Source organism: Mus musculus, chromosome 7 (genome assembly GCF_000001635.26).
Source record: "Mus musculus strain C57BL/6J chromosome 7, GRCm38.p6 C57BL/6J".
In the NCBI taxonomy this organism is placed as follows: Eukaryota; Metazoa; Chordata; class Mammalia; order Rodentia; family Muridae; genus Mus; species Mus musculus.
In genome coordinates this window covers 34,303,339-34,316,312 of record NC_000073.6, presented here as the reverse complement: position 1 = coordinate 34,316,312, position 12,974 = coordinate 34,303,339, and the positions used below count along the sequence as shown (strand labels likewise).

The 12,974-nt window shown below is 44.2% G+C and overlaps 1 protein-coding gene across 11 annotated transcripts in view; it reads left to right on the top strand.

Annotated features, from left to right (window-relative positions):
* Nucleotides 1–2,758: 2,758 nt before the first annotated feature.
* The window catches only part of Garre1 (granule associated Rac and RHOG effector 1), a 76,848-nt gene continuing 66,632 nt past the window's right edge, over nt 2,759–12,974 (top strand). The window contains exons 1-3 of one of the 11 annotated variants that reach the window (XM_030242458.1): nt 2,768–2,826; nt 4,137–4,224; nt 10,391–10,528. The gene's annotated coding sequence lies outside the window, so the exon portion shown is untranslated. Of the gene's footprint in view, nt 2,827–3,183; nt 3,618–4,136; nt 4,225–10,390; nt 10,529–10,596; nt 10,926–12,974 lie in introns of those variants that run through there. The other 10 variants (XM_030242460.1, XM_006539896.3, XM_030242461.1 and 7 more) reach the window with 10 other exon arrangements.

Genomic DNA, 12,974 nt, shown 5'->3' with positions numbered 1-12,974 from the left:
GGAGGATCACAAGCTCAAGTACTTACTGGATAACTTAGATGAAAATAGCTCAGTGGTACAGGCTTGCTTAACATGTAGAAGCCCCCAGTACCAATACACATGCACACGCGCGCGCGCGCACACACACACACACACACACACACACACACACACACACACACACACAGAGAGAGAGAGAGAGGCAGACAGACAGACAGTCAGACAGACACACAGAGTGGCCAATCAAAGCCCGTTGCCCTCACCTTTGTGTACGCCAGCAAGATGACAATATCCAGTAAGCAGCTGTCTGCCGTGCTCAGTTTCTGCACAGTCACCCCTCCCCCAAAGAATCCTGGCTTCCCCCTGCCTTACTCAGAAAGCTGGGGTAAGTAAGTCACTGAGGAGGAAGGCTCCATTCTGAAGTGCTGGCCTGCAGCCTGCCCTGGGATCTCAGGGCCCTTGCTGTTTCTCCTGTCTGGTCACCTCTCTGCTTTAGTGCCTTAACAACTTGAGGCATCACCACGCATTTTAGAGACTCTGCTCCAGTCTTTATAGTTATTTATTTTTGGTTTCTTGATACAGGGTCTCATGGCTGGCCTCAAACTGCCACATAGCCTAGGATGATTTTTAATTTTTTAAAATTTATGTATAGGGATGCTCTGCCTGTATGTATATGAATATATACCATGTGTTGCACATGCAGGGCCCTTCGAGGGAAGAAGAAGGGGATATATCCTCTGATGTTGGCATTACAGGCAGCTTTGGCATGCTGGGAATTGAACTCAGGTCCTCTGGAAGAGCATTTAGTGCTCGTAACCACTGAGCCACCTCTTCAGTCCTGTTTGTTTGTTTTTTTGAGACAGGGTTTCTCTGTGTAGCCCTGACTGTCTTAGAACTCACTCTGTATAGAATATGTTTTTATTTTGTTGAATGGATTTATTTTCTTTTATGTGTATGAGTGCTTTACATGCCTGTATGTGTGCCTGGTGCCTGAGGAGGTCAGAAGAGGGTATCAGATCACCTGGAATTGGAGTAATGATGGTTGTGAACCACCAGGTGGGTGCCAGAAGTACCAGTGCTCTTAACCACTGAGCCATTGCCCAGGCCCCAGAACATAGTAAATGTGCTACTTTTTTTTCCCCCCTGTGTATACCACTACTACTACCACCTTTTTTTTTTTTTGGACAGGGTTTCTTCTCTGTATAGCCCTGACTGTCCTGGAACTCACTCTGTAGACCAGGCTGGCCTGAGACAGAGACTCAGACAACCACCGTTTTTTTTTTTTTTTTAGATTTATTTATTTATTTATTATATGTAAGTACACTGTAGGTGTCTTCAGACACTCCAGAAGAGGGCATCAGATCTCATTACGGGTGGTTGTGAGCCACCATGTGGTTGCTGGGATTTGAACTTAGGACCTTTGGAAGAGCAGTCGGGTGCTCTTACCCACTGAGCCATCTCACCAGCCCCACAACCACCCTTTTTTAACTTTTCTTTATTTCTCTGTAATAAATTTGCCTTCATTTCAGTTACTCCTCTAAGTGTTTATGTCTTTCATCTTTATCACTGTGAGAACGTCAACTTTGTAGCCCCTGACCTGGGTGGACCTTTAATGATCACTGAGTCTCTAGCACCCTAGGATCTGGGGCCAAGCACAACCCAGTCCTGAAAGATTTTGTTGTTTTCAAATACTGCATCAAAATCTACATCCATACTTTCCCCTAATGCTGAGGGTGAACCCAATGCCTGTCCTGTGCTAAGTAAGTGCTTTACCACTAAACTGGATTTCAGCCTGATACAACCATTCCTGCCTCCGGGTTTCAGACCTCGAGTCTGGGCAATCCTGACAGCTTCCCAAGTACTGCCAAATAAGCCCTTGTTTAAAACAGGGAGTTTGGAATGTTCTTAGATAAATCCTATCTTCTCTAGTTTTCTGACAATGAAACATTTGATAATTATTCACCTTTTGTGTGTGTGTGGTTTTTTTTTTTTTTTTTTTTTTTGAGACAGGTTCTATGTAGCCTTGGCTAGCCCTGGATTTGCTATGTAGACCAGGCAGGGTTCAAATTCATAGAAATCTGCCTGCTTCTGTCTTCTGAGTGACTGGGACTTAAAGGTATGCACCACCACTCCCAGCCTAAAACATGTGTCTTAACCTCCCAAACTCTCATTGCAAAACCCTGGGGCTGTAATATGTGCCCCTGACAAGTTGAGTAGTACTCTATCTCCGAGCTACGATCTCGGGTCCCTTTCGCCTATTTGTGTTTTGCTGTGTGCTGTCATGTAGTCCTCCTCAGGTTTTGTTTTAAAATTCCTTTTTTTTTTTTTTTTTTTTCCTTTTTCTTTTAGGGATCTTAGCTCTTGATCTAACCCGGAGGGTAATTATCTGGACATCCACTTCCATTGGGTCGGGGTACTCTCTCCTTCTCTCTTCTACTTTCCCCTCCTACCATCTGCCACAAATGGCACTACATCATTACAGTGATTTGTGACAGTAGTATTCTGTTGGCACCGCTCACGAAGCAATCCCTGAGGGTGCTAGTACTATCCCGCTCCTACATCGTCTGTCAGGTGTGATGTCTAGCGATCAATGGTTCTATCATTAATTTCAATGATAAATACGCGAGGACGCAACCGAGCCCCTCAGCAGGGTTCCGACTAGGTCTGGAAACAGGGAGGGAACGCAGAGCTTCGCCGCCGCCCATCCAGCACGAGGGGAGGGTGGGCTCCGGCCGGGGAAACCGCAGCGACCGCCTGGGGCGGGGGCGGGGCCGCCCGCCGACGTCACTTCCGGTGTACACAGCCGGTCCGGGCGGTGCGCCGGAGCCGGGGCGCTTCGCAGGTGAGGTACGGTCGCCAGCGGGCTCGGGTCGGCGGGGACTGGCTAGGGGTAGCGGGCGGCGGGTCGCAAGGGCGACTGGCATCGAGGCGAGCTCGCGGGGTGCCGCTTCCCTCGGCGCCGTCCCTCGCCCGCCTGCTGTGGAGGACGCCGGGCTCGGCGGGCGCTGGCCGGGCGGACGGAAGCCCGGAGGGGCCTCTCGGCGCGCGCCCGGGACGAGACCCTGAGGGGCGCGTTGGCGCTGAAGGACGCGGCTGCCTTGGGCCGCCGCGGGGGATCCGCTCCCGGAAGCTCGGGGCGCCGTGCGCCCGGGGCTGGCGGCCTGTGGGCGACCTGGGTCCACGGGCACAGGCGGGCGCCGCTGCCCTCAGGCCGCCCCGCGGCTCCCCGGCCGGCCGCGCGCCCCTTCCTGGCTCCCTCTGAGCCCGTGGGCGCGGCGGGGGTCAGAGGAGGGCCGAGGCTGGGCTAGGACTGAGGAAGGACCCACACCCGTCGGGCGAGCGCCGGGGTCAGGGGTGTGTCTTCCTGCTCCTCGTGGAGCAGGGGAAAAAGAGCATGCCTGTTTGGCATGATAAGAATTTTGTTTATACTTTAACCAAAATTGCCTGGGAAACGATCAGCCTGGGGAGCCCCCAGTTTGAAAATAGATTGTCCTTGCCCTTCCCCACCCGTTGCCATTATGAAAGCGATTCATTCTTCTGTCCTTGTAAAAAACACTCGCCACTGTATACAAAGTGTCAGGAGGGAAAATGACCACGGCGACTCGGTGACAACCGCTCCTAACATTTTGGTGACATCAGTAAGTGCAGATATATATACTGTCACTCTTAGAGGTTTTGTAGTAGAACATCGAGTACCATAATTTATCCAAACTCTAATGAATATTTGATTGTCCCTGTCACAAGAAAAAACACTTGTGGCAAAAAGGATTTATTTGATTATTGTCTTCGGCTAAATTTACAAATGGGGGTCAAAGGTAACATTCCGTTTTTCTCCTTGTGGATATGCTTGGAAACCTCAAACGCACTGTTGTAGAAAATTACATCTGTGTTTGCTTCTCATAATTGCTTTAACATTTTTAACCTTTTTTAAAAAATTTGTTTATTTACTCATACTTATTTTGAACAGACCCCCACGGTGTAGACCAGATTGGCCTTAAGCTCACAGAGATCTCTCTGCTTCAGTTTCTCAAGTGCTAGAATTAAAGACACAGGCCAAGAGGCCTTGCCTTTGTATTTGTTTTTATTTTTAAGACATATTTCCCAAGTGGCAGTATAGTCATCCAGGTAACCATTGTTGTCTTATTATCTTATTTTAGGCTTAAAGTTCTAAGAATGTATTTGTAAAAGACTACTTGCGAGCTTGATTCGGTGTGCGTTTGGAGGTTTTTATGTGCCTTGAAAATAGTAAGTTTTTCCTTGTAATCTTTAAAAAGATCATTTCTTTTACAAGTTCAGAGAATACTTTCTTTATATTTGATATTTATGTGTGTGATACATATACATATAAGATATACATATTAAACAAGGTTTTATTGCTGTTTTATTTGCTTTCTTGCTGACAAGATCACAGACTCCATATGAAGAGTGCAAGTTTGTTGTGGCAACTTTTCAGTCTGGCATTTGAGATTCTAATCTTCCTCTATTTTTGCACACGAATACGTAGGTTAGCATTGGAGACCAAGATAGAAAAGTTCTCAGATTCCCTTGGCAAGCCTAGATTTTTTTCAATCTAAAATTATCTCTGGATTTTTGGAAGACCGCATGCTTTAAGCATCCTTTAAAAAAAAAAACAAATACAAAATACTTTGCTAAATAATTTTTCTGTTGAGAACTTGAAGCCTACTATAGCAGGAGCTGTGCGTCTCCTAGGTCTTCTGCATTCCAGGGAAGTCACTAGCAGGCTCCAACATCCCATGGGTTTTGTGTGTCCACTCTGTCCCTTTCCTGTGAGACTTTCTCCTCAGTGGAAAAAAATGACCTTCCTAGATGGACAAAGAATGTTGGTTAGAATAAGGAATTGCTTTGTTTGGAGTAAGAAGAACCCATTGCTGGGTTCTCTCAGTATTAATTCAGAAAGAACCTGAAGTGTAGAGTTGTGCTCTAAACGTTTTCTCTACAGATATTGTTCAGTGAGGCCCCCGAGTTGGTTGATCTAGTGGTCACTGCTTGCTTTTTTCTGTTTTCTTTTCACTTTGTGTAGTTGTTTTTCCTCTTTGTCATTCTTTATGATACAACTCAAGACTTTGAGATTCTATTTATTTTTGTTTTTTTGTTTTTTAATAGTTATTAATTTATTTTATGTATTTGAATACACTGTAGCTGTCTTCAAACACACCAGAAGAGGGCATCAGATTCTATTACAGATGGTTGTAAGCTACCATGTGGTTGCTGGGAATTGAACTCAGGACCTTTGGAAGAGCAGTCAATGCTCTTAACCTCTGAACCATCTCTCCAGCCCTTATTTTTATTTTTGTTTTTGTTTTATATGTATGAGAGTGTTTTGTCTGAAGACTGCACCCTGAGCATACAAAGCCACTGAAACCAGAAGAGGGCTTCCGACCCTCTGGGTCTGAAGTTACAGATGTTTGTAAACTATCATGTGGGTGATGAGAAGAAACCCAGGTCCTTTGCAAGAGCAGCTAGTACTCTTGACCTCTGAGCCATCTTTAGGCCTGAACTTACAAGTTTGAGTATGCTAGGTGTGTACTGTACCACTGAGCTACCTCCCCAGATGCTGTGACTTTGTAAATATTTGGTGAGGGCAGCCATTCTTGTTATAAACCAGCCTTGCTCTTGGTTTCCTACTTTAGAGCAGTAGTGTCTATTTTCTTACCTGGTCTTTTTTGCCCTATTTTACCTTGTCTGTCTAGTGCTATTTTGTAAGGCCTTGCCTCATGCTTTCTCCCCAACCCTTGATTCATGTTTTTCCCTTCACATCCAGAGTAGACTTGGAGGTAGTCTCCACTTTATCTCCTTGCCCCTTGGGTCCTTAGAGTGACATTTCCATCCTAACTTCAGCTTTGCTTTTTCTGTTGTTTGTTTGTTTGTTTTTGAGAGTCTTTTATGTACACAAGCTGGCCTCCAACTTGAGATTCTCAGGCATCAACGTCCCAGTTGTTGGGTCTATAGGCATATGACAACATATCTCTGCTTTCTCTATGTCAATTCTTTATTTCCTTCTAAATGACCCCTAGATGCAGATCCTTCATCACTGTGGCCTGTCTGATAAATCTAAAGTTTTTTTTTTTTTTTAAGAATTATTTAGTTTATGTATATGAGTATACCATTGCTCTCTTCAGACACACCAGAAGAGGGCATCAGATCCCGTTACAGATGGTTTTGAGCATGTGGTTGCTGGGAATTGAACTCATGATCTCTGGAAGAGCAGTCAGTGTTCTTAACCACTGAGCCATCTCTCCAGCCCGAATCTAAAGTTTTTACTAGCTGCCATCCCACAATCTCATTTTCCTTGTTGACTTAAGATTATTCTTGTCATTTGTATTCTTCCCTACATTTTTGTTGTTTTATTTTGAGACAGGGTTTCTCTGTGTAGCCCTGGCTGTCCTGGAGCTCACTCTGTAGACCAGGCTGGCCTTAGACTTAGAGAGATCCACCTGCCTCTGCCTCCTGAGTGCTGGAATTAGAGGTCATACTTGGCCTCCCCTATACCTTGATTAGATTTTGCATCTTTTTTCTCAGGGACTGTTCTAGTCCTACTCTAGTTAGGAAGAAAGTAACCCAGTGAATTTAGCTGGCTCACAGACATCTACGCCATTGTTAGCTAAGAGACACAGCTTGGAGAAGACTGTCTATGAAGTGTCTAAAGTACCTAGAGAGAGACACCAAAAAAAGTTGTGCAAGGTTTCAGAAATTTTGCCTGTTTTGTTCATTGTGTTTATCATCGGGGTCTAGAACATACTGTTCTGGAAACAGTTGAGAATTTGTTGAATAAATGACCATCAGAGAATAAAATAAAAAAATAAATACAAATTTGCTATCTATAGAGGAGATGCAGACATAAGCCAAGAGACGTTTTGTAAATAGAGTTTGACAAATTTCAGGGAAAACTTTAAATTCAAGCCAAACTGACCCAGCTATAACCCCAAGGAAGGCATGTTTGGAATGTGTTTGTGGTCAGAAAGCTTAAACCTAATTTTGTATACTCCAAGAAAGACTTGTGTTTCCGGGAGAGGTTTGGGATGATATCTGTAGAAGTTGGAGTGGCTGGTGCAAGAGAGCTAACTTAGGCGGTGTGAGGGTTTCTCTGTATGAGTCCAGACCAGGAGTGGTGGTGCACAGTCCTTGCAGGATCAAAGGGAGGGGCCACCTTCCTTATACCCTTCATAGTTTCATCTGGAAGTTTCTGCCAAAGAGGTGGTCCAAGCTCTATTCAAAGTGCTGTAGTAGATTCTGGTCTTAGGATGTTGTCTAATCTAACTGTAGCATGGGCACAGCATTGTACTTTTCTTTTAGTGTTGCCATGAGAACTTTAAGCTTGGTAAAGTTACAGCTAGGGCTAGCCCTTTTGGTATAGATGTAGTTATTGGCCTTCTGGTTAATACATCAGTCGTCTTTGAGCCTAACTTGTCCCCCTGAAACTGCTCCTGGGCTCAGTGACAAAGCTGCTAACCAGACTGTGGGAAGTGATGACAGACAGGCTCTTCCCAAACTGCTCAGGCAGGAAAGCCAACCTGAATGTGTCAAGAGAAACTTTCTGAAGAACGTTGAGCTTAGCTGATAGCGTGGGGAGAGTCAGTGACTCCAGCTCATTGTAAGAACAGAGGATACTTAGACAGGATGGTGACATGAGTAAAGCTGTAGAGATGAGCAAGCCTGGGGAATATAATTAATGGTGGTATCTGCGTTACTGCGGCCTCACTATGCTAATCAGGTTTACTGCAAAGTGCTGCCTGCATGCTCCTTTATCCTTACAGCCTTGTGATACGTTCAGAACTGACATGTTCGCTTTCTGTCGCTGCCAGTTAACCTACATACTGCTTTACATTCTAAAGATGTTGTGTACATGCTTTAATTTTCCTAAACCATTTTTTAGTGCAAACAGTACATTTTTAACCAGTCTAACATTTTTAATATTACTTTTGAGACAAGATCTTGCTGACTAGCCCAAGCTAGAATCAAATTCAACCAAGCTAGACTCAAATTCAAGATCCTCTTGCCTTATCATACTGGTGTATGCCAGCATGCTCTGTCTGGCTTCACTCTGCCTTGGGTACCATTTTGAATGGCATGCTTTTTTTTTTTTTTCCTGTTCATTATTTTCATTTTAAAAATTAATAAACTTTAAAAGAAATATCTGTGGTATCCAGTCATATATAGAGGGATCAGAGAGCAAGGACCAGTCAAACTTTAGTCCTGCTTACTGGCCTCTTGAGTCACTAAAATTGGGTTACCCAGTATGAAAATAGGAGAGGAAATAATGTCGAGGGTTATAGTGTGGTTTTTATTCTTTTCTTTGAGATGCTGTCTCTTTAGCCCAAACTTTACTGTATAGCCTAGGCTGATCTCAAATTAAGTTCTCCTGCCTCAATTTCTGGGTTCGTGTATTATAAGCACAGGCCACCACACCAAGCTTACAATGTAGTTTTACTGTGTTAATATAAAGCCCTTAGAACAGGTCCTGGTGGGAATGTGATTTTTGTTACTTTCCATTCTGTGCAGTACAGAACAGTGAGCCTGTAGCTTACATCCATCATGGCATTTGCTGGTCATTTGGTGAGACAGGCACAAGAGGCAGTGACATCAAAGGCAGCCAAAGCTCAGGAAAAGCTTCATGGGACTTAAGGTGTTGGCTTTATTGAGATAATGAAAGTTTACTTTTAGGCAAGGTTTTACTATGTAACCCAAGCTGACCAGGTACTCATTGTATAGACCAGGATGGCCTTGAACTCAGTAATTCTGTGTCTTAGCATCCCAGATGATGGGATGACAGCATATACCAGCACTACCATTCATAGCTGAGCTAATGGATCTTGAATATAGCTAACTTTTTAGAAAAAATAAAATGAAGGTGAGGGTCTTTTTTTGAGACAAGATCTGGCTATGTAGCTTGGCTAGCCAAAAATTCAATTTTCCCCCTCTGCCTCTTTAGTGCTGGGGTTACGAGCATATGTGCCCAACCGCCCTCTGCTCACCACAGGTCTTGTTCTAAGGGTGATGTGGTGTGTCTCCCAGACAACCAGTCACAAGGATTGGCAACAGGAAAGATCTTAGAGGGGTCTGAAATTGGGTTACTTTAGTGATGATGTGTCATTGATGTGTGGCAGCTTTCCTTGGGATCTATGTGCTGATGGTACCATTTATAAAATTACACCTGTTACCCTTTTTGGTCTTTGAACTCATATCTAGTTTAGGTAATGAACCTGTTAATGCCAACATATGTGGGTCACTTCCAAGATGATTCTGTTTTGTTTTGTTTTGTTTTTTTTGAGACAGGGTTTCTCTGTAGCCCTGGCTGTCCTGGAACTTACTCTGTAGACCAGGCTGGCCTCGAACTCAGAGATCCACCTGCCTCTGCCTCCTGAGTGCTGGTATTAAAGGCATGTGCCACCATGCCCGGCTCCAAGATGATTCTTGTAGTTCATGGTGCCATTGGTTTTCTTTTCTTTTTGGAACAGGGTTTCACTATGTGGCCCTGACTGGTATCATTTGTTTTCTTAAAAAAGCCTGTGCATTTACTATAAGTTTTAAGATTCATCCCCTTAAAAAATGGCATTCCTTTAAAAATTTTTTTTAAAATATTTATTTATTGTTGTACATAAGTACACTGTAGCTGTCTTCAGACACACCAGAAGAGGGCGTCAGATCTCATTACACGAGTGGTTGTGAGCACCATGTGGTTGCTGGGATTTGAACTCAGAACCTTCAGAAGAGCAGTCAGTACTCTTACCCTCTGAGCCATCTCACCAGCCCACCTTTAAAAATTTTTTAAATTACATTTGAAAATTTATTTGTGTGTATGTGTGGGCATGAGTACTGTGGTATACGTGTGGATGTCAGAGGACAGTCTGTAGGAATTGGATTTTGGCTTCTACATTTGTGGGTCTTGGGATCGAAATCAGATCATCAGGCTTGGGAACAAGCAGCTTGGCCCACTGACTCACTGTGGAGCTCTGGCAGGTCTGAACCTTGCTGTTTAGACCAGGCTGACCTGGAACTTACAGAGCTCTGCCAGCAATGGGAAGATTTGAATGTAGACTTAGAGCTAGATACTAGCAGGAAAACAGTCACATTTTCATACTCAGAATGACTTGGGGGTTAGATACTAATGAGATTCAGTTATGGTTAAAGAAGTCTTCCCTACCCCATCACCCTGCTCCCAGAGGCAGGAAAAAAACCTAGCTCCTGGCTCCCAGCCTTGGGAGCCCTAGGCTTCGGTGATCTAGGAAAGGAGAGGTGAAGTTGGGCCCTCTCAGCAGCTTCCAAGGACTTGTGCTGCCCCTGCCCCTGAGTCTTCAGGGAGGGGAGGATGCTGTGCTTAAGTAACTTTGTTCTGTGCTTTGTGAAAGGTAATAGGGCCCCTTCCTCAGCTGTGTCCACTACTTCCTTTTAGCTTGAGGCTGAAGTAGGAGGGCAGTGATGGACTGAGAAAAGGGAAAGAGCCATGACCTCCTTTTCTTCTGGACACACCAGGTGGCACATTTAGTTCGTTGACTGGATTTTTGGGAATTGGAGCCACAACTGCAGGAAGGTAGGTTCTATTTCTATGACTTAACTGTAATGTGGGATTGGAGTGGATTGATCTAGTGGACCAGAATGAGGAGTTGCCAAAGATACCTAAGCTAGTCCAAGGCTTCTTGAAGAGTGGCTGTTTCCATTTCCTGAGTCTGGAGATGTGCCAAGTCCCATGCTCTGTAGAGTTTAGCCACTCCATTCTACTAAGGAAACTGACGCACAAGTTTTCAGCTGACTTGTTTAAGGTCACAGAGTCACTAAGTGCCTTTCACTTTGCTGATAATTACCGAGAGCAGAAATTCACGTCTAGATGAATAGGACTGCCCAAGCAAAATGCAATAGCCACTGCATTTGGCAGGACCTGCCTTCCATGAAGGTTTTTTTGTATTGGAACATCTTTCACCTAGCAGCAGGTAAGGGCCTTTCTAGCCCATTAAACTAGGCAGTACTTCTGTATCCCTGATGTCTGGAGAAGGGCTGTACATACATTTGGACTTCAGTAATTGAGTATGTGAAGGCTCATGGTTTGGGAGAGTAGCAGAGTAGGAAGCTAGCATAAGCCTTTCCTGCCTAGGGAGCCCATGTGAGGAGATGTCATAGAATTTCTACATTTCGGGCCTTGGGGTGTAGCTCAGTGCAGGAATGTTTGCTTAGCATGGGCAGAGCCCTGGGTTCGATACCCATCATACACAGACAGGTAGATTAGCAGGCAGGCTCTCTCTCTCTCTCTCTCTCTCTCTCTCTCTCTTTCTCTCTCTCTCTCTCCCCCCCCTTCTCCCTCTCCCTCTCTCCTGAGTTTCTGATTGTTTGACCTGCTGAAATGTTTATGGGGAAAAACAGGTTCCTAACTTTGTTTCTGACTTGCTGGTCTTCTTAACAGATGATAGGGCTTGCAGGGGATATAAACTTAGAGTTAGTGTGCCCAACTAGGAGAAGAGAGATACCATAATTATCCATTACTGAAATTGTTCCTGGGTGCCTTAAATGTTCTGTTTGTTTGTTTGTGAAACTAGAGCCTCACTGGGTAGCCTAGGTTGCTCTTAAATTTTCTCTTTCTGTTTCTTTCTGCCTCCCCCTATCCCCTTTAAGACAGGGTCTCTATGTAGCCTGTCTGTCCTAGAACACAATATGTAGACCAAACTGGCCTCAAACTCACAGAGTGCTCAGATTAAATTGTGCCAAGCCTAACTTGATCTTCCTTTGCAAGTGCTGGTCTTAGAGACTTATGATACCAGGTCTGGTCACAAATTATATTAAAATTTTGAAAGTGTCTAAATGTATATAATACTTCATAGTAAGAAAAGTAATTTTTAAGTTTTTTTTGACATATACTACTAAGTAGCAGTGTAGGGATTTTAAGTTTTCTTGAATAATTTTCTTTTTAAAAGATTTTTATTTTAGGTATATTAGCGTTTTGCCTGTATGTATGTATATATGTATGTATGTATGTATGCATGTATGTATGTATACTGTGTGCATGCCTGGTACCTGTGGAGGTCAGAGAAGGTGTTGGGAGCTGAGTGGTGGTGCACACCTTTAATCCCAGCACTCAGGAGGCAGAGGCAGTGGATCTCTGAGTTCAAGGGCAGCCTGGTCTACAGAGTTTAGTTCTAGGACAGCCAAGGCTGCACAGAGTAGCCATGTTTAAAAAACCAAATCAAACCAAAACAAAACAAAGAAGAGAGGGTGCTGGATCTCCTGGAACTAGAGTTATAGATGGTTGTGAGCTATCTTGTGGGTACTGGGATGGAACCCAAACCCTTTGGAAGAGCAGCCAGTGTTCTTAGTCACTGAGCCATCTCTCTAGCCTCTTAAATAGTTCTCTAAAGGATACAATAATAAGTTTGTACCAGTTCAACTTGTTTTGCAAATTTTCAAACTATTTTTTCCTTTTCAGACAGTGTCTTCCTGTGCTCAGGTTGACCTAGAACTCTGTGCTCTAGCCTAAGTTTTCTGAGTGCTGGGTTACATGTGTATATCCCCATGCCAGACTTGAAAGATGTTTTGATGTGATAGTTGTGAAATACATATTTGATTTTCTTCCATATTGGCATGCAACCTCTGAAATTTGGGGAACCTCTGAACTAATATATTTTTATATACTAATGAGATCACTGAGCTGGCAGCCCCTGGAGAGCTTCAGGCTGGGTGCTGGTCTCCTGAAAAAACTTAAGTGACTTAGGACTTAGAGTTTCACCCAGGCCTGTAGGATAGAGAGGGACTGAGTGAACCGGTCATTAGTGGCTGGGGTTTCATGTTCTGCCTGAGTAATGAGGCCTCCATATATGCCAAGGGCTAGGGCTCAGAGCTTTAAGAGGTTTCTAGAGGGCGTCACACCTGGAAAGGGCTTGAATGCTTTGTGCCCCTTCCTAAGTGCTCTGCTCTGTGCTCTCTGCTCTTCATCTGTGATGTTGGCGATACCCTTTACAACAAGCTAGTAAATGTGAGTAAGTCAGTTCTGT